Raw genomic sequence first — 22,764 nt, 5'->3', positions numbered from 1 at the left:
TGTTTTCTGTTTCACTAATCTTTATATTTATACACCAATATCAGCTTAGTTTATTATAATTTCTGGCACACACACACACACACACATATATGTTTTACTAGCTGTTAATATTTATTTATATTTTCACATGAACATAACAACTGGTTATTTTATGGATAACGGTACATTTAAAGATAGTTTATGGTACATTATTGGATAAAAGGACAACCAAAATGTAAGATCTATCTATCTATCTATCTATCTATCTATCTATCTATCTATCTACCTATCTATCTATACACACACACACACACACACACACACACACACACACACACACACACATATCATTATTTTGACATATGGTACAACATATACAGGCACTGTGGTGATTATGCTAAGTTAACTAGACAGTCTCAAAAGGACAAATACTTTGTAGTACCACCTATGGCATGTGTCAGAATACAACAGAATGGTAGTTGCAGAATCTAGGGGGAGGGGAAGGAGAACTCCTGGTTTAATGGGTAGAGAAGTTTCAGTTTTACAAAAATGAAAGGGTCTTGGAGACAGTTTGTGGTAATGGCTGCACACTATTATGAACACATTCAGTTCTATTGGTATATTCTACGGGAGTACTTGTATTTTTTCCTCATACGCTTGTAGGTTCCAAGCATTAGGATAAGGCTGTTCTGGGAGGGTCATCATTTAGGAATGTGAATGAAAAGATGTGGTAAATGAGCAACTGGAATCAACACAAGCTGTTAGAAGATACATTCTGGCTGAGCAGGGTGATGGGCTTGGTGATGAGGCTGAGAAATGGCTACCTTCTAGTGTCTGGGATTTGCATACTGATAGACACATAGCAAATTCGTGTGTTTCTTATCAGTAAGAGACTGTAGGATCAGCAGTCAGTAGGAGGAGTCAGGGCCAGGACATGATGGGATGATCCTACATACAGTTCCACTGGCCAGTTATACAGCAGGAACAAGAAAAAGCAAACCGTACCATGCTTGAATCATGAAAGAACATTTCCTTTTCCTACAACACCATCACAGTAGTCTCTACTTACACAACATCATGCTGTACTTCCTGTGAAAGGGAAATACTACCAAGGTTGAGGCCACCTGTGGAAGACAAGTGTCTCAGGGCTTCTATAGCTGTGATGAAACACCATGGCCAAAAAGAAAGTTGGAGAGGAAAGGGTTTATGAGGCTCACATTTCCATATCGATGTTCATCATCGAAGGAAGTCATAACAGGAACTCAAACAGGGCAGGAACCCAGAGGCAGGAGCTCTTGTAGAGGCCATAGAGGGGTGCTGCTTGCTGCCTTGCAGTACACTTGCTCAGCCTGCTTTCTTGTAGAACCCTGGACAACCAGCTAAAAGACGGCCCTCCCCCATCACTCACTAATTAAGAATATGCCCTATAAGCTTGAGTATAGCCCATCCTTATGAATGCATTTTCTTAATTGAGGTTCTTTCCTCTCAGATGATTTTAGCTTGTGTCAAGTTGACATACAAATATCCATCACAGCAACTACCAAAAGAATTTGAAACTAAAAAGCAATTTAGAGAAAAACAAAAAACAAGCAACATAAGAAAAAAAAATATCCTGAGAGTTATATTGATGTGGATAAAATAAAAAATTTATTTCAAAGCTCTATTCTTTGTTGGTTTTTACATTTATAGACTTTCTCAGTTTAGGGATTATTATTGTGTTAAAAAGAAATAGCTAAAATAATTAGCACATAGAGAGTCCACTGGACACTTGATGTCAGGCCAAAAGCCTCCTGCTAGACAAGGTGTATGCTGCTTTAGACACTTATAATCATGATTTTATCACACTTGAACACGATGCACTGTGATCATCTTCATCCCCCACTACACTTCCTCATCCCCCACCACTCCTACTGACTCTCTTATTTACAATTAAGCTTCGTCTACCCTCATGCCCCCTTTCCCTTTTTTCTTTCTTCCATGCCCCACATAGGCATTCAGAGCTGCTGAGCATCTGGGTTTGCATAAGTCATGTTATATCCTTGTGACAGCAGAACTTCCCATCCATCAACTTCCATTGTCAACTCCTTCAATGACCTTGTCTCTCCTCTTCTGTGATGTTTACTGGATATCAGAGCAGGGTTACATAGATGTCCTGTGTGGAGCTGAACACTCAGCAGTCATTTAGTCTTAGCACTTTGGTCACCTATGAATCCCTGCCTTGAACATTGCCCACTGCTGAATTGAGGCTGAGAGTTGCACTGGTCTATAGATATAAACATAAATGGTTAGAAGGTAGTTTAATTTACTTGATACAATACCAACGCTAGATTCCTTCCTAGGACCTGGAATCTCCCTAGCCCTAGGCTGTTGGTTAATTCTTTAGTACCAGGCATGCATTTCCTTCCAATGGAGAAGGCCTCAAATCTAATACAGAAGTGCTTGGTTGTCTCCAGAACATTCATTCCACTTTTGCAACAGTGGGCATATCTTGCCTGCCAGTTTAGTATTATAACACGGAGGCTGTATGGTTGGGTGTGGTCATTAGTGACATCTTTCCTGCAACCACCTGCATAGCACCTTCTAGAACTATGAACATTAGCTAGCAGGTAGGAAACTTACAGCTTAGCTTCAGGTTAGTTTCTCTGTGACCTGTATCCAGAGTATGTAGTATCTTCATCAATAAGAACTTATTGTTTAGTTTTGCTTGGCAACCAAGAACAATAGCAATAACCTGTATTGTTTGGGGAGCCTCTGTGGGTTCCCTGGCTTACAGCTCATGGGGCTGGGGCGGTATCCTTCACTTGGGACTGGAATCTGGGTTTGAAAACCTATGACTTTAAGAGAGCGGTATTGACTACTCATTCCAAGTATTTCTGTTCACTCTCCAGGGTTTGGGAGGGATTCTTGAGGAAGGGGGATTTAAAAACATTTCTATTAAGCTCCCTTGTAAAATAATAGATTCCTATGTGGCTATTTTTATAGATTATTAGTTTTAGTTGGGCCTCCTTCCCACCTTTCTTCTACCCTCCATTCATGGCCCATGTTTCATCCTTTAGTGGCCCCCATTCCACTTTCATATTCTGTGTGGTTTTACCGTTTTCCCTCTTCAGCCCTCTTCCTCTTCCCTGACACTTATTATGGCTCCTTTCCTGCTACCTGGCCTCTACTGACATCTCACCTCAACTTAAAATACAACAATCTGAAAATTTGACTTTAAAATCTGTATTTAGGAAAGAATATACGGTGTTTTGTTTTTTTTTTTTTTTTGAGAATATACGGTGTTTGTCTTTCTGTGTCTGAACTACCTCACTCAGTGCAATTTTTCTAGTTCTTTAGTGCTGAATAAAATTCTAATGTGTGAGTTTACACATTTTCATTATCCATTTATTGGCTAATGGGCATCCAGGCTGATTCTACTTTCTAGCTACTGTGAAGAGGGCAACAGAAAACATGGCTGCACAGGTGTCAATATCATAGGGTTCTTTGGTATGCTTACTCATGTGGCAGATTATTTTTAGCTTTTTGAGAAACTTCCACATTGGTTTCTGTAGTGACTGTACAAGTTTACACTACTACCACAGCCTTGCCAGAATGGTTGATAAAGACCATTCTTACTGGGGTGAGATGGAATTAGCATAGATAAAAATGTTTTCAATAGGACCACAGTTACTCAGGAAATAAGGCCAACAATTGACAAATGGTATCTTATGAAATTAAAGAGCTTTTCAATAGCAAAGAAAAAACCCAATCAAACAAAGAAGCCCCTTACAGAATGGCAGTTAATTCTCCCTTCAAAAGCCAAAGATCAGCTAACAACAACAACAACAACAACAACAACAACAAACCCAATACCAAACATGAGAAACCTTATTTTCAGTTGTTGGCCAGTTTAAGAAAGTCCCAAAGCATACAGCCTGTTGCTGTTTTGTTTGGTTACCTCCCAGAGGAGGATAGCAAGTTCTTATTGTTGACACCACGCACCTAAGAAATAGGGCCCAGAGGCCCATGATCTGGAACTGGCTTGAATGCTTCCTCCCCGAACACTAGTTTTTAATGGTAGCAGAAAGTACTGTACAAGCTTCCAAAGGAGTGATGCGGTCTACAGCCCCACCCACCTATGATGCCTATAAGCCAGATCAAAGACCAGCATGATACCCTTACAGGTGAAGAAGTGGCACACGCACTTTGGCAGTCGCCAACAAATCTCTAATTTGACTTAAGACCCACTCTACGAGAGGAATACCGTACCTAGTACTAGAAATCCAGCTAACTAAAATCTTGGTTGCTGGAGGAATCTTCACCCACTCGACTACTAACATAGCACAATCCCTATCAACAATCTATAAACACTTGTCCCTAAATAAGAACAGATACCCGCAGATCATGGTAGTCCTCACCCCTCATTAAGGAAACTTCTTTCTGCGAGAGATGGGGACCAGCACAGAAAAACAGTACAGGACAATCAATATGTAGAGTTATGGAGCCCGGTCCCAGAGGATACAGCTTCAAAACACTCCCACATCAAGGCTCAAGGGACGTTGTGGAAGGGGAGAGGCGACATAGAGCCCCTCCGGGTCAGAGGGCTTTGCTACGTGATTGTGTCCCCTTAATTGTATCAGAAGATACACAGGTCAAGTCTAGCCAACATAACACCTAAACGTGAGTTGAACAAAGAGGACAGCAACAAACAGGCCAAACGGAAGGGGAAAAGCCCACGAGGCCTCACCCCTACACAAAGAACTACAGGCAACCGAGTAAAGCTGGAATCAAGAGAGATGGCCCTTCCCAGGGAAGAGCACAGCAGTTGGTTGTCCAGTGCCAAATGGCCAGCCCTGAAAACATATACTCAAGTATACAAGTAGCATTATATGAACTCAACAGGCTATATTTTGGGATATATAAGTATATGTTAAAACATAGATACATGCAGTAACAAAATAAAAAGAATAGGAATAAACATTTGACACCTATGTATCTGATAGGCTTAATGTCATATATCTAATATTAAAAATATTATATATATTATACAGCATACATTGTATACTATACTATATATGTTTATTTATACACATTGTATTTATATATTATATTTGTTCATATATTAAATATTTTATATAAATACATGTATTTCTATTATATAGAGAGAATATAAAAAGAACCAAAAAGTATTCAACATCAAGAAAACAAATGCCCTAATTAAAAATAGGACTTGGAATTGAACCGATAGTTTTCAGAAGAAGAAATAGAAATGGATAATGAACATTTTAAGAGGTATTCAACATCCCCAGGATTGTCAGGGAAATGCAAATCAAAACTCCTGTGAAGCACCATCTCATCCTAGTAAAAATGGTCTTTATAAAGCTTGCTTTGCTGAACTCCAGGTGATCTCTACTTGCTGCGTTGATCCTAAAGCAGCCTCTCTCTAGCTAGTGAGTTATTGTAACTTCTGTGCTTTTTCACTCTAGTACGAGACATTTGCATACGTCATGATGGTAACTCCTGGGTCCCTTGAGCATCTTGTGGCCTCCTGAGTCTCAGAACGCAATCAGCCTTTTCGAACACCTGGTCTTTCCTCAAACCATTTCTTCCTTTGTTTAAAAAGTAGCCTGACTTTTACTCCTCTTGGGAGCTGGGGCAATGAACTGAATGAGTAAATGAACAAATGATGTGCAAGCCCGTTCTGCAGAGTTCCGGGCATTACTGTGAAGAGCACAGCGAGCAGGCATCTATTATCTGCTGCATAAATCATAATAGCTAATAGCATGGTTCTAAATAAAGTTTTCTTTGAATTTCAGATCTCATTTGTTATTTATCTGTCTTTTTTTAATTATTATTAAATAAGTGGATTTTACTTTTATAACCAAGCTTGGTGAGAACTAATTTAAAAATCTAGTACAATGATAATCACATTTCTGTTTTACATTCTGTTTTACATGACTCACTTGCAAACCCACGTCTTAACGTAAGAGTCACGGTGACATGCAGTCCCAATGCTTCCAGCACCTGGTCTGGAAGATAAAAGTCATCTCCCCTGGCATTTGTAACCTCTGACCTGAATGACTTTTTTTTTTCTTTCCCAAGGAAAACAGTCAGAGTCATGGAGAGAGGAGACCAAGGAGGAGAATGAAGAACAAAAGTTAGTCTTAACTTCCAACGAAGCAAGTAGGTCAGCCGCCAGCTGCTGAGTGCGTCTGCTCACCCGGCAGCATGACATTTTACCTCGAGCTCAACTTTGCGGTACAAGAGAAGAGAACATCTCTGAGATACACATTGTGAAACCTGCGATGATGATGTGATACTTTAACTTGGTTAGAGGGCACGACAGTATAAGTCAGTCCAGGTTTTGGCTGACACAAATAAGGAGTTATGCTCAAGTGCACTGCAGCTTTCCCATGAGCCGTCTGTTTTTGGTTTTAATAAGGCTCCGTCTCTCGAGGTGCATTGACGGTAAATCCTTTCTGCTGATTTAAAACTAGGAAACAAGTGGAAACCTTGAGGTTTCCCCCCCCCCCAACTCAGCTACTTCTAATATCAAGATTGCCAGAGAGGTTTGAGTGGAGGGTAAGACCATGGCTGTGAGAGAAGGAATTGAAAAAAAAATGTTTTGAGGTGGGGGAAGTACTTTACTAAGTGGATACAGTCTGTGGCTATGCAGCCAAAGAAACCCGGTTGTAAATCAATGCAGAAGTCCTCAGAAACTTCCTAGTCAGGTCTCTTTTTAGAACAAATGAGGAAACTGAGGCTATAAAATGACACAGGGACTCGCCTAAAACCCCACACTGGCACAGCTGTTTGATTACTGATCTACAGCGTGTGCCTGCTGCTTACTTCACTGAAGGTCACTGAATTTCCCAAATGGAGCTTGAATTGTCTGTGTTTCATGTTTGTTTGTTTTGCTGGTAGGGGAACTAAAGAGTTATAGATGCCAGGAAATTCTTTTCCACTTTGAGTCTCAGCCGTGATACTTTGTTCTCTAACCAACGGCTATTTATAGATCTTCCCTCCAATCCCACCGACTCGACACAGCTTATTTCCTAGCCAATCGCTGTCCAGCATAATTTTATAGTGTCATCTGTGCTCCTCGTCTCGCTACGAAATAGAGACGCTTATCGTTGGATCAGCACAACGGACACTTTAGTTCATAGCGTTATGAGTTTTGTGCAAACCGCAGCTGCTTAGAGACGTTGGTATAAGGGGAGAAAAAGGTTTTATTGCAGTGTTGTTGTTGTTGTTGTTGTTGTTGTTGTTGTTGTTGTTGTTGTTCTTCTTCTTCTTCTTCTTCTTCTATCCCAAATACTTTACAACGCATGAGATTGCCTGTTCTTATATCTGCTGGCAAAGGTCGGCTTACACTCTCAGGAACTTCATAGTAAGCCTCCAAATCAGACAGAGGATGTTGAGAAGAAGGGTCTTAGTAAAGAAAAGAGTAATGAGTCATGGGGCCAGGGGTCAAGCAATTGGTTACGAAGTTGGGTAGATTAAGGAGGAGGCTTATTAAGTATGCAGCATCTCTTTCTGGGATGGAGGGAGGGAGGAAGGGAGAGAGGGAGAAGGGGAGGGAAAGCCTGGGGGTGGGGTGGGGGTGGGTGGGGGTTGGAGGACGGGGAGGGTGACAACTGCATTTGCACATGGCTCCTGGCATCTTGGTTTGCTATTTTGAGCACAACTGAGAGGTTATATTTTTTCAATGCTCAAAGCCCCACCATCTGACCTTTGCCCTGTGACATTTTATTAGTCACTCATCTTGGAAGCCTAGCTACTCAACACTAAACAAATTCTCTTTCTTAGGGCAGCCTCTGTTCAAAACCCTTACTCACGCCATTGGTAACTCTTTCCCTCCAATTATTCCACCTTAAGATCACTACTAATTTAAATTGCATTCTTGGGATTTGAGCCTAAATATGGGCTAACCATGTGATCTTCAGTAGGCTGTTTGTTATTTCTGATCTCCGTTTCCTTCTCTATACTGTGTCTTTAATTTTGACCACCTCATAAGGATTAGTGAATAGAATAACACTAGTGCTATAGCAATAATTAGAGGAGATGGTAAGTATAAAGTGTTAGGAAAAATATAATATCATAGTCATAATAGTAATGGTAATAATTTTGAGGTCAAGCATTTTCTCATTTAACCTGTATAAATTTACTGTGAAATAGGTTCTATTTTTATCTTTGTGTCAAAACAAAACAATATAAAACCACACACACACACACACACACACACACACACACACACACACACACACAAAATCTAGGCTTATAGAGGACTCATCTATCATTCAACAAACTTTTATAGAGTGCTTTGTCTATGAGCATCTTTCTACATAATACATAATATATAAGTGACATAACTTTTTCTCTTGTAAATCTTTCATTCTAGTAAGGAACATGGAGTCAATGAATAAAACTACTGCAGACTGTTCAGAGTTCTTCAAAGTAGACAATGCAGTCTTGTGAGAGTTTCTCAGATGGTTATCTGACTCTCAATGGAGTAACCAAACAAGGCACTCCGAAAGAAGGGATGAGAAAGGATTCAACCATGAAAGCACTGCAAGTGGGATTGGCGGGTGGTGCTCAAAATAGGAAGGAGAATGCCAAAGAGGATCAAAACAGGGTCTGGATTAATGGAGACACAAAGAGCCCTCATCACTATGATAAAGAGCTGGGAATTTGTTCTCTTGCAATGGGAAGACTGACTAAGGAAAGGCAGAACAATTAGTGATCATTTTAAGTTAAAATTTAACTATCTGACTTTGGTGTGGTGAAAGGGTGTGTGTGTGTGAGAGAGAGAGAGAGAAGAGAGAGAGAGAGAGAGAGAGAGAGAGAGAGAGAGAGAGAGAGAGAGAGAGAGAGAGAGAAGGTGTGAGAGAGATGTGAACAGAGACATCATGGGGCACTGGGGCATGGACGAAAGAAGATGAACACATTTGAGTAAACAAGAGACCTGATTTTGTTGTAGTAGTTAGATTTCTCACTCTGTAACCCAGGCTGGCCTGGAACTCGCCACATAGCCCAGGCTTGCCTTAAGCTTACAGCAATCCTACTCTCTGGATATCCCATGTATCAAGATCATAGGCGTGAACCACTCGCTACTCCTGGTGAGGATGCCTATCTTTGAGATAAGAGTCATTGTGATTGACTACTGGACTTGGGGGGGCAAAAGAGAGAAGGCAGCACCCAGAAAAAGATATCTAGGCTCAGTGTCTGAGTAACTGGCATATCCTATAACCAAAGATTACAGTAGCAACAGGTTCTGAGAAAGAAGGGATATGCAAAGACTGAGAGGGTTGGTTTAATGCAAGCATGTATATGTGGGGTCTGACAAGAGGTAAAAAAAAAGGAGGGCCTATTTGCATAAACAGGAACTTGGAACCTGAGGCATGAAGGAAGGAAGATACAGAGAAACTAACCCTCCTATAGTCTGAATGTCAAGAAATCCAAATGTTGGTAGAACAGGCGGAGGTAAAATTTGTTCCAGGTCATCCAGGTATTAGGAAGTTGAGTCCAAATTCCTGATGTGGTTGTGAGGATTCCTGTGGGGCCTGACACAGAAAGAGCCCTCTCTGTGACCACTGTGGCTCCTCCACTTCAACCTTCCATTCAGGCCAACTCTGATAGATTCTTCTGCACATGCTCTATTTGGCATCACAGATGCTCCTAAACCGGTCTAGAATTTACGGACTTAGAGATAATTTTGAAGGTGCTGTTTGATAGATTGTAACAGTAATCACCACTACAACAGCCATTCTATCGTTCATTCATCCATCAAATATTAATGCTGAAATTCAAGCCCAAAGGATAACCTAGGAAACAAACCAGATGAAGTCCCTGCTTTGGGGGAGCTGGCACTGGGAAGAGGGTTCCCCATTTTTTTTTATCTCTTGTGCCTTCATGGCTCCATCATGGCTCATATTCATCCCCAAACTCACAAATATTCATTCCATCCTCCTTACCGTTGTTCCTCCTCTCTACTTATTCAAATCCTCCATTTCTGTAGAAGCCAGCATATCTAAAAATAGCATATTATGCTCTTACGTGTGATCTATCAAGAGCCCTTGGCTCTTTGACCCCGCCTACAAAGATGAACACCTGCTACTAACAGAGAGATCAAGAGCCTCCCAAGAGACCTCAATATGGCAGCTTTTGTAGAGATAACAGATCTCTCTGTATGCAAACCCATCAAAGAACTAAGCCTAACAAAGCAGGTACAGGTACTTGGAAGCAGAGGCTGGAAACTGACTCTTACTGGGCGGATTTAGGGGGTATTGAGTACTGTAGAGAAGAGAGTGGAACAAACAGTGTCAGAACGTCCAGGGACAAGGCTAAGTCCAGGAGATCCAGGAAAGAGTTTCTGGCTGTTGTGATCTGTCCTGCCCAGTAACCTGCCTATGGCTAAGATCAGAAGCAGAGCTCCATTCTGCGCTAGTCTCAGGAGTTCAGGCTCAAGGTGAGGTTCCTTAGGGAAAGGTCAGCTCATCTTCAGCAAGCACAAGCTATATTAGGAACACTTTTTTTTTTTTCTCTGAGAGTTAACCCAATTAACATTGATGCCTTCTCAACCTTGGAGATTAGTCTAATGCTCTTCTGTGAGCAGTGGGACACTGGTGAATTTTCTTATATTCCAGCAGATGGTGCTGTGGCTTTGAAAGGTTGCAGATGCTTTCGTAGCTATGCCTATTGCTCTAACAAATGTGAGGGGTGAAGGAGAAAGGAGGAATTAGCAATTAAAAAAAAAAGTGTTTACTCAGTGTAGAGCAAGTTGGTGTAGAGTCTGTGGCTGTGCACGTCCTGTTCTCAGTGTCTGACTCACAGGACACAATCGATAGTGAATGAACACATGTGTCATCAGTTAAGAATGAAGTTAAAGTAATAATTCTCACCTCCTCATTCTTCATTGTGCTCTGCTTGATTATATGTATACTTATGCACATTAGACATCCATACTCCATCAAAATTTGGAACAATTCTGTGAAACTTGCCTTTAGGTCAAATTGGTGTCAGAAGAACATTTAATATCTGAGGCCTAATGCTTCATTTAGATTAGGTAATCTAAATGGGTGGGGATGTGCACATCCTTTGCCATAGAGACAGTAATGTGCTGGAACAGAGGGACCTGCCCCTGGCCCACTTGGGGACATCATGTGATGCACATGACTTTCTGAGTTTAGAAGTACGCAAGGCCCACATCGTTCACATGATGGTCTTAAGCTGTGCTCTCAGGCCCTCTCTGACGATGGTGGTTGAAGCAGCTATTCTTCAGGTTCTGGGATAGTGGGACCTTAGATACGAGGTCTTGGACCACTAAACGTGATGTTTTGAGTTCAGTCTCTAGAACCCACTTGATAGAAGGAAAGAACTAAGCCCTGCAAGTTGTCCTCTAACCACACAGACATTGAACGTGTGTACAAATACACACACAGACAGACACAGACATGTACCAAACAAACAAATAAATAAATATAAAATGGGGGTTTCAACTATTGTCCCTGAAAATGAAGGATAACCTTAAAGGCCCCTTCCCCCCACTAAAATGTTGCCTCTCATATTTCTTCCATGAAATATTTACTAATTGTATAAAGGCTAGGTTATAGCATCTTACATAATTTTGTTTTTAGATTTTGAAGAGCAATTTTTTTTTCTCTTTTAGATTTGTAGACAGATTCATGTTTTTGTTTGTTTGGGGTGTGCATGTGTGTGCACACAGGTACAGTGAAAGAAAATTATTTCAGGTTCTTCAAAAACTTTTGTGTGTCTAAGGCTGAGGGTTTAGTTCAGGGTTGCATGTTTGTCTGGCACCCACCAATCCCTAAATTTGATCCCAGCATCCCATAAACTGAGTATGGTGGGGTAGAGGCAGGAGGATCAGAAGTTCAAGGTCATCCTTGGTCACATAACAAGTTCAGATCCAGGGCAGCTTAGAGTTAAATAAGATCCTGGAAAGAAAGAGAGAGGCAGAGAGAGAGAGAGAGAGAGAGAGAGAGAGAGAGAGAGAGAGAGAGAGAGAGAGAGAGAGAGGAAAAATAAAAATTTAATATATAACTTCTGGAATCCAGAAGTAGTCATGAATGCAGACGGTGTTATGGAACATTTTAGAACGTCACATAAGATATCAAAAACTAGTGAGGTGGACTAAAAGACAACTGGAAAAACTTTTACTACCAGCATAGAACTTAATTAGGTCAAATGTCAGCAAACTGCCTTTAGCAGAATTCTCATGATCCCAAAGCCACATGACTGGGGTTTCTTTCTATATGTCTATGCCTAATTAGTGCTTATATAAAAGGCCCTATTAAATTTCAAAGCAGGTTATTAAAATGTCTGATTAAAGGATTCATAAAACACAAATTGGAACAAAAGAAAACTGAGGTATAATTCGCAGCCTCACGAACGATAGGCTGTGTGGTATTCTCACACAGTGTACATATTGAAGTGCTAACGTCCAGTACCTTTGTTGGAAACTTACTTGGATATAGGAATTTTATAGCGATAATCTGTAAAAGTGTACTGTGAAATGCTAAAATGAAGTCACGAGGATTAGCCCTATTCCAAGGGGCTTGTTTTCATATGGAAGGAAAGCCTGGGGCTGGGTATGCAGCTCACTTGGTGTAGTAGGTTTTCTGACCGTTTTTGTTTTTTGTTAGTTTTCCTTTTCTTTTCTTTTTAAAATCAATTCTTTGTGAGTCTCACATCATGCACAACAATCCCACTCACCTGGCCAACCCTTCTTATCTGCCCTCTGCCTTAGCAACCTCCTTCCCAAAAGAAAACAAAAGCAAAATAAAATAAACAAAAATTTAAAATCTCATTGTGGGCTGGACGTGGTGGCACATGCCTTTAATCCCAGCACTCAGGAGGCCGAGGCAGGTGGACAGATGTGAGTTCAAGGCCAGCCTGGTCTACAAAGCGAGTCCAGGACAGCCAAAGCTACACAGAGAAATCCTGTCTCAAAAAAACCAACCGCCCCCCCCCCAGAAAAATCTCACTGTGGAAGCTGTAGTGTGCTACAGTTACAGTGTGTCCCACAGTGCTCCCTTCTGTCCACCCGTCTTTTCTTACAAATGTTCTTTGCAGTGAGTCTTTGGTCTGGTTCCAGGCCTCTGGCTTCTGCTGCACCATCACGACAGAATCCTCACCTGGAATCCTCCGGGAGATCCTGTTGTTGGATCTGTAGCACCGGTCCTTTCACACACTCCAGCCATTCACAGATGGGGTAGATATTGGCGTGGGTCATTTCAAAGCCCTGGATCTGGGTTTGGATTTATAATAGGTTTTTTTTAAAGTTGATAACAACATAAATTTGCACAAAACTTTATATTTTAACTTCCCCTGTCCCCATATTTTCTTACTAATGTCATAATTTACTTTTTTGTATATTGTGCACCTTTAGCAGTTTACTGTAGTTTTGGTTATCTTTAGGTCGCTTGTATGTCATCATTACAGCCTTTGGGTATTTTGAACATGATTATATTCTTTTCACTGAACTTCACACATTCATGTGTTTTTAGGTTGTCAGTTTCTTTCACTTCGACATGAAAGGTTTCTTTTAGATTTCTCTTAAGGAGGCATATGCCTTTAATCCCAGCAGACAGGTGGCTCTCTGTGAATTCAAGGCACCTGGTGCACAGAGTGAGTTTCAATACAGCCAGGGCTGCACAGAAAAAGCAAACAAACAAACAAACAAACAATCGTCTCCTAAGGAGTTTAATGATGGTAAAGTGCCCCAGGTTTTATTTGGTTCGTTTTAAAGGACAGCCTTGCATGACACAATACTGTCAGACACCAACTTTGTTCTCACACCGTTCTACTCTCTTCTGACCTGAGAGGTTTCTGCTGGAAGATCTGCTGATAGTTTTACTGAATTTTCCTTGTGTGGTGAGTTAATTTCCCCCTTGATATCTTCGAAATCCCCCACGTTGCAGCCACCAAGATATAGCTGCAGCCCTGTTTGGTGACCTCATGTTAAGCTCCTTGTCTCCGGGATGGTCCGGGGTCTCTCCTGCTGCGATTGTAGGCTTGCCAGGCGACATTCTTACTTATCATCTTGTCTGTTAAAATGAATTCTACTCGAGTCAATGTGAACTTTTCGCCACGGGATCTTTTTATTTTATTTTTTTACTATCTATACAAAGGCAGCTGCCACACCACCTCAGAGAACTAGAGGAAAAAGATTAAGCTTGAGGGAAATAATATCATTAGGCAGAGGGAAATAATAAAAAAATCAAAATAGATTGAAGTGACACTGAAGATGGAAGAACAATAGAAAAATTTTGGGAAACTAGGAAGTCATTTTTTTTATAAAGATGGTGAACCTTTAGCTAAACTAGAAAAATGGCAACATTTAAGTAAATAAAGTTACAATAAGAATTAAAGAGATGGCAATACAGTCAAACCACAGAAATACAAAGGGTCCTGAGACTACAATTAGTGATTACATCAACAGAGTAGTTATTCTGGAGAAATTAATAATCCCTAGAAACATACCACATGTTCATACAGAATTACCAGGAACCAGAGTATGTGAGTAGTCAGCAATGACAAAAGAAATTAAATCACTGACCCACTATTTCCTAATGGATAAAAGCCTAGACCCTGATAGTAAATTCTACCAAACTTTTAAAGGAGAATTAATGCTGGGCCTTAGACTCTCCCAAAAAGTTGGTGAGAGTGACGTTTCGAAGCTTATTTTTCAAGGCCAGCACCACCATGAAACAACAGCTAGATGAAGACTCTGAAGAAAGGAAAATGATAGGCCATTGTCCCTAATAAACATGGAAACAACCTCAGCAAATACCTACAGAGAAGTTTCAAAGGCGTATTAGTGAGATCAAACACCATGACCAGGAAAAGATGTTCCTGGGGGCCAAAGATGGTTCAGCATCCACAAACCAAAACATACAATAAAGCAGAGCACAAAATGAAGAGCAACTGACACACAATTATCCCTATAGATGCAGGAAAGTCACTGGACCAAACTCAGCAAGTTAGAGCATCTGGAGGACAAGGTCAAAGCTGATGGTACTTAATGGTGAGAGGTTGCAAAGGCTTTCTTGTAAAATAAGAAGGATAAGAGGCGCTCACCACTTTCCTTTTTATTCAACGTAGTACTGGAAGGAAGTCCTAGCTGGAACCATTCAGCAAGATGCAGACTGAGAAGGGACAACCAAAATTGTCTCTGCTTGCAAATGATATGATCTTCAATATTGAAAACCCTAAAACATTTCACCAAAAATAGTTAGAATAAATGAATTCAGCACAGTTGCAGGAAACAAGAGTCGATATATAAAAACTAGTCATGGTGGCGCATGCCTTTAATCCCCAGCACTCGGGAGGCAGAGGTAGGCGAATCGATGTGAGTTTGAGGCCAGCTTGGTCTACAAAGTGAGTCTAGGACAGCCAAGGCTACATAGAGAAACCCTGTCTCAAAAAACCAAAACATTTTAAAAAATTAAAAAATAAAATAAAATAAAAACTAGTCATGCTTTTACACACTAACAATTGCATTTCCAAATAAAATAAATGAAGAAAATAATCCTATTTATAGTAGCATAAAAATACTTAGTAATAAACCTAATCAAAGAGGATAAACATGCACATGTTCAAAACTACAAAATACTACTGAGAAATTTGAAGGGAGATCCAAATAAATGGAAACATCTTCTATATTCATGGACCGGAAAAGTGAATTTTGTTCAAATGGTTACAAAACTCAAAGCAACTGGGAAAGTGCTGCAGTAGCTGTCAAAATTCCAACGGCACTTTACAAACTATTGAAACGACAATTTTAAATTTCTATAAAGCCATGAAGATTCCCAAATAGCTGAAGCAACTTGAGCCAAGTGAATGGATCTGGAATTACCATGATGGCTTGTCTCTAAGGGATTAGGGATCACCCAGTTTGCTGATGAGCAGACACAGAGGGCATAAAAGAGAAGAAAGAGAAAGCCAGAGGTGCCAGCCCTCCCTTCTCCCTTCTTTCTTTCTTTCTTTTTTTAATAATGTATTTTATTTATTTATTCATATTATATCTCAGTTGTTATCCCATCCCTTGTATCCTCCCATTCCTCCCTCCCTCCCATTTCCCCCTTACTCCCCTCCCCTAACTTCTCTCTTCTTTCAATCTGCTGAAGAGGGGGTTCTCCCCCCCCCCCCACTGCCATGACACTCTGCTTCGCAGCAGGCCCAGAAACATGGAGCCAAGTCACTATGGGTTGAACCGTTTGAAAACCTGAACAAACTGAAAGGCCCTCTCTTCAGTCATTTTTCTGCCAGGTATTTTGGTCACAGCAATTAATACGTGAGAACTAGAGAAACTCCAAAAGTGTGGCGCTGGGCAAGCTGGCTTATGGCTCTAATCTTAGCCAGGGGCAGGTAAGGGAAGGAAGCTCTGACGTTCAAGGTCACTCCTCAGTTGTGTAACACAGGAAAGACTAGCTTCAGATACCTGAGGCCTTGTCTCAAAGGAGCAAAGAAACATGCAAACACAGTTTTGTCAATTTAACTTAGTTAACTCTGGGGAAAGAGAGATTGAGCAGAAATTACTTTGTAAGAAGTAACTGAACATGCATTCTACTGTTTTACCTAATAAAAGATTTTTTTCATTATATTAACAAGGCCAAACGAGTAGCTAATGAAATACTGTCATCATGTAACAACAGAAAAGATTGTTTGCTTAGTGTGTGTAAAGCTCTGAGTTTGATGCACAGCAAGGCATGAACTAGGTGTGATGGCCTATGCTTGAAATACCAGCACTTGGCAAGTAGAGAAAGCCTTGGATATAAAGTGAATCCAAAGCCAAATGGGTACACATAAGGCTCTGTCTCAAAATGGTAATAATAGCAAGATAGCAGATACACTCTCTGCCTTTGATAATAAGTCCCAAGGCAGATTACAATGACCCAATTTGAGAAAAGCTACAACAGTATAAGCTATAAAGTTGCTGATTAGATTATAGCATTATTTTCATTGCTACTACACTTTCAAGCTCAGTACATTTCTGTTGCTATAAAGTTGTATTAAATTAACTTAGAAATAAAGAGGTTACTACATTTTATCTAAGAGACAAAGGATTTAGGCAAGAATAAGACTACTTCAGTACAAAGTAACCCTGCATGTCCTAAATCAGTCTCTGCATATTATTATTTTTATTTTGTTGCCATAGAAAAATAAATATTCTGGAAAAAAATCTGTGTAAGCAAGTCTCACATGTGGTTTCAAGCAAAAAGTCCCACTGTCAGATATGGCGACAGAAAACCACTGTCATAATCCACGCCTTCCTCAGTCTGAAGCCCTCTCTTTCCTGGCTGACAGACTGATTGATAGCTGCAGGCCTAACCCAGGCCTTCCCTTGTCATGCCCAACTCACTAGAAATAAGGCAAGAGTTGGAATTACCACCCAGCTCATCGTTCAGAGAAACCAAACACTCAAACACAGCGGCGCAAAAAGTGGGAAGCAAAAACAGGAAGGGTTGAAAAGAAGTGGCCCAGCTGGGCCAAGAAGAAAAAAAAAAAGCTTTTGAAAACAGGTGGCGAAAGATTAAAATTACCAGGCACAGCCGGGTTAATTGTGTCTGTGTGTGGCAGTAGAGTGGGGGGAGGGGGGGGAATCTATCAGTCTGCCACATTCAACTTGGACTATAAAACTTGTTTTTGAAAAAGTCAGTGTAACACAAGAGTGGAGCCAGAGCTGCCTTTATAGATTAGGGTCTGTCTCCATCTCCTATAGGAGAGACCAAGTTGAGGGGAGGGCGGGCCAGGGCAGGCTGGACCAGCAGCTGACCGGTCAGAGCAGGAAACTTCTTCATTCTCCCTGCCGCCTGTCCACACACCTGAAATCAGCCACTCATAATATTTTCTGTGAAAGAAAGAAAGAAAGAAAGAAAGAAAGAAAGAAAGAAAGAAAGAAAAGGAAACAAAGAAAGACAGGAGCAGTCCAATAAGGAACGTGTGGGTAGAAGTGGAATTAAGCTCAGTTTACCAGGCCAGGAAACTCCAGATTGACCAACCACGTATGTGAGTACTACCTTGACTTGAGAGCTGGAGGGTGACTTGCCATTGGACAGTTCTCTTTGCTCCTTTGACTGGTATGCCACAGCTCTCACTTTGGGCCACAAGAGGTCCAGGCAGATATCCTGTTGGAAGACAGGAAGAGAGTGGCTCGAACTTAAAACATCTTTAGTAGCACAGGACGAAGAGATCTGTTCTTAAGCAAAACTCTGTTTGACTTAGTGTTTTAATGCAGTTTTCAGATGAATGATTTTACTCATTGAAACTTCAAATAATTCACTTTTAGGAAAATTTCCATAGGCTCCTGAGGTCCAGCTCTGTCACCAAATCACAGTTACCAGTTAGTTTTTGTGAACTTCTGGTTTACTTTCCTAAAATTGTTTTCCTTTCCTCCTCCTCCCCTTCCTCCTCCCCTTCTTTCCTCCCCCCCCCCCTTCCTTCCTTCCTTCTTTCCTTGTCTTTCGGGGCAGAATCTGGCAAACTTTTTGAAAGTACTTTGAAAACAGCAGGTTACAGTATAGATGGTATGCATTCTTTTATTAACTTTGTTCTTTGTCTGTAGCACTGTGGCTTGGGTATCCTAGGGGCCAACTGGGTTTTTGGTTTTAATAAAAACAGAGGGAAAACCCCTAACTTTTTCACTTGCTACAGTCTTACAAGGAGCTCTCTTTTAGGTCAAGAACCTGGCCATGCTTCTGTGCTGTGTCTGGAAGGCAAACCTGTGCACACAGTCATCTGTGGATCATTTCCACTAGTTCCAGAGCCTTGGTCTCGGAAATAAAGCCTTGAATAGAAATGCATTTAAAAACATACAATGAAATTAAGTATCAAGGGTAGCTGATAGATGAAGAATTAAGTAAAATTATCAAAGAGTTCTTCAAGATTAAAAAGAAAACAGATAACCCAAAGTTAAAACTAAATGCCCAGGAAACAAAATAAGTATAGACGGAACGACCTTTCCAAATCAGGGTGCTCTGCTTATGGGATTTCAACGAAGCCCAGATTGAAGGTATAATATTTTAAAGTGTATCTGTACTGATCACGTATACATTTTCTCTTTGCCATTCATTATTCTTTGAATAATACGTTACAGCAACTATTGGCAGAGCAGTTCCCTTCTGAGCTGATTTCAGAAAATAATATGTAAATTGCCATTGGAGGGAAGCAATGCAGTATCTGTGAACCAGGTCTATATACACACGCAGAGATGTGTGTGTATAAGCTATGGACATTATATATACACACACATATATATATGTAAGTATCTATAGGCTATGGACAGTATATATACATATATATTGTCATGTATATGTATGTACATAAATATGGACTATATTTAAGAAATAGGTGCTAGCATTTAACTACTACTCAGATTAAGTTATGGAAAATATTAAACACTCCAGAAATTTCTCTCCTTTCAGTCAGTGCCTCCATGTAAAGAAGAAATATTTGGCTTCTATCACCATAAATTAACTTTTGACTGTACTTCACCTTCACATAGTCACTTTGTAGATACATTTTTAGGGTGTATCTAAGTTCTTTTATTCATTTTTTTGTGAGATACAGGCTTGTTGTAGATAACAGCTTTTCTTTTTCATCATTATTAAGTATTCTATTGTATACATATGCAAATGCAAATTTACTCTACTATTTGTAGAAATGTAGATGAGTTTCCCTTTGGGGAAATGGTGTATCTGGCTGTCATTTGTGAATGTGTGTATTTATTTTGTTAGGTTAAAGCTTACATACTTTTGCTATAATGGGTCAAATAGTAAAATGTTTTTAGTTTCTGCATTATATGTGCTTTCTTTCACAGTTGCTCAAAAATGTTAATATTAAAAAAGAATCATTGGGTAGTATGTACACAAGTGGCTGTCTCCTGCAGAACTCAGCTTGTTCTGGTCACTTTGCTTGATGCTTAGAAAATGCCGGATGTTATGATGGCTGTTTGTTTGCTGGTTACCAAAAGATCCGCATCCATGTATTTCCCATCAGCAATGAATGAGTACTCTCCGTCTTTCTCAGAAAAACATTGTATTTTCCCTCACTTATAAATTAGCATCACTATTGCTTTATTTTACTTTTTCTTCTCTAGGGCGTCAGAACAGTGATAACCTATCATTGATGCCTCTAGTTCTTTTTTCTTTTCTTTTTTTCTTTTTTTTATGCCTCTAGTTCTTGTAGTAGGAGTACTGACAACTTCTAATTGTGCTTTTCTGTTGCTTTAATTTGACACAAATGAACAGCAATTTCATTTGGCCATTGGGAGACTCAAGCTGAGTGGTACTAAACTTAGTATTACCACTTTTCATTTTAGACTGTTTACTTGTGTGTGTGCCTGTGCGAGCACATGGAAGGGACACCAGGAGAAGGTGTTGGGTACCTAGAACTAGAGTTATGAGCCACTGTGAACTCTTTGCTATGGGTGCTGGGAACCAAACTTTAGGCTTCTGGAAAAGCAGCAAACACTCTTAACCCCTGAGCCATCTCTCTAGTTTCCATGTATTATTGTTACTTTGTGTCTCACTTCTTAATCTGTGAAAAGGAGTGAACAACAACTGGCCTGGGTATTTTTCTGGGTGCTTATTATAACAAATAAAGCCAAAGAAATATATATATATATATATATATATATATATATATATATATATATATCTGAACTGTCATGTTCTAAAGCAGGTGTATGAGAGACATTAACAGGAAGATATAACTGCAGACACAGACCATCTCCTGAAGATTATGCCTGAATATTTTGGGAAATGTCCTTCTGGCATTTTTCCCCTCTGCCTTTATACCTGGCTGTCACTCAGCCTCTAGTTGGGATGCTGCCCTTGAATGTTATAGGGTCCTAACTACAGCGGTGGGTGATAATTTGTGCTTTGTTTCTTGATCCTAGGCTGACTAAATCAAGAATTCAGTCTAACAAGCTATGGGAACAGAATGCTGCGGAGAGGCAGTGGGAAGCCTCGGCGTGTGGCTATAATAACATGTGGTTTTAATTGTTCTCTTAACACAGAGGCTTTTGAGGCACAGTCATGCCTTGGCATCCATAGGACCACCTGTGAATACTAAAATCAATGGATTCTCAAGCCTCCTGCGTTAAATGGCATAATAATCTCATGCAACCTATGCACATCTTTCTGTGTACTTTAAATCATCGCAGTGTTGTGTACACACTCTGATACAATATAAACGTGATGGAAACAATCACTATACCGCAGTACTTAGGGAAAGTGCTAAGAATTGTCTAGGGAATTCTAATATGCTCAGTACAGATGCAGCTTAGTTTTATGAGTATTTTCCATCCTCTGTTGCTTGAATCTGCTGATGCATATCTCACAGATAAAGAAGAGTAATTATGTTAGATGGCATTAGGGATTTGCAGTGGAACTATATAAAGATATCAGAACTAGATGCCTGATAATTACCTACAAGTAGGTGTCAGCGTCTGTTTGCAATGCCTGTCCACTGCTGCCTGAGGCTGAGCAGAGGGAGGCAGCTTAAGGAGTGGCGGGGTCTGTATCGAAACTGGCTTCTTTATTGACTATGGCAGAAAAACAGGAATACCAAAGTGACTCTGTCAGGCTGATTGGCATCTGAAGTACAAATGTAACCCAATTCAAAAAGAACATGGAAATGAACTTTGAGGGAGAGTAAGATGTGGACAGATTGTTATTGTTGCTCTACTTAAAGTCTATAGCTAAAGAGAAATAGCTACATTTTTCTTTTCTTCAGGCCTGGTAAAAGTTAGGGAAATTCATGAGCTATATTTTGCAAAACACAAGCCTTTCCCTTTTCTTTTAAAAAGCAAATATAAGCCATTTCATACGGAGAAACGTTGACAAAGGTTCCGAACCTAAAATTACAATAAAGGGTGCAAAGAAATGCTTTCAGAACTGAACTCAGCATGCTTGAAGACCTGGGTTCCTTCCTTAGCCTGGGGAAAGGTCAGGGCAGTGGGGAGGGGGGAGCAGAGGAGAGGAGAGGAGGGGAGGGCAGGGGAGGGGAGGGGAGGGGAGGGGGAGGGGAGATGCTCTAAAGAGAAGCTCCCACCTAGGGGGAAATTACATTGTAAATAGGATTCATCTCCCACTAGAGGCAGCCCACAGACACCAGGTGTCACGTTTAACCCATAGCATTTAGGACTGACCCTGTGGGTGGCAGGAAGGAAGAGGGGCGCCCTTGGCATTCTGCAAAGGATGGGCTTTGAACTATGGCCAGCACAGAGGTTGAATTCTTAGACTGCTCAACCACAGGGTTGTGTGGCGAAACGGGGATTTCCATTTTCAAAAATAGCACAACTTCAGTTAGGTTTGAGATTGCCTTTTTGGGAAGTTTGTTATATTTAGGCTCACCGCCCACCACCCCAATCATGGCCTTTAAAGCCTGCCTGCAGCATAGCACAAGTCCTCAAAATCTTAATGACCTAATTTACCCCAAGGTTGAATTTGTAAATCATGATGTTTTTCTAAATATATAAAGCAAGCCATGGCATTGAAAAAAAAAAAAAACCTTTCATCAACATGGTCAAAGGGGGAAAATGATTGAGGACTTTGTTGTTCTTTAAGTTTCTCTCCACTTTCCAAACTGCAATATGGTGGTTTGGATTAAGGAGAGATAAGAGATGGGTTGATGGGGTTGGTGATCTGCTAGCTTAGGTGTAAAAGCTGAGAAGCTTCACCCCAGAGCCAGCTAGCCACGGGGCTCTCCACTTAATGAACATTGGTTGCACAGATTGCAAAAAAATAGAATTAAGAAAAATAAATCCTATAATGAGCGCTT

General features: G+C 40.5%; 1 long non-coding RNA gene across 2 annotated transcripts in view; it reads left to right on the top strand.

The window, feature by feature from the left end:
* Positions 1–22,764, top strand: part of LOC311594642 — a 58,772-nt gene that overhangs the window by 22,009 nt on the left and 13,999 nt on the right. The window contains exon 2 of one of the 2 annotated variants that reach the window (XR_014778174.1): positions 6,061–6,426. This is a non-coding gene — a long non-coding RNA (uncharacterized lncRNA). Of the gene's footprint in view, positions 1–6,060; positions 6,564–22,764 lie in introns of those variants that run through there. The other variant, XR_014778175.1, reaches the window with a different exon arrangement.

Source organism: Acomys minous, assembly GCF_964271855.1.
Source record: "Acomys minous genome assembly, chromosome: 3".
Taxonomy (NCBI): Eukaryota; Metazoa; Chordata; class Mammalia; order Rodentia; family Muridae; genus Acomys; species Acomys minous.
The sequence above is the reverse complement of the archived record's forward strand: the minus strand, read 5'-3'. Positions and strand labels throughout refer to the sequence as shown.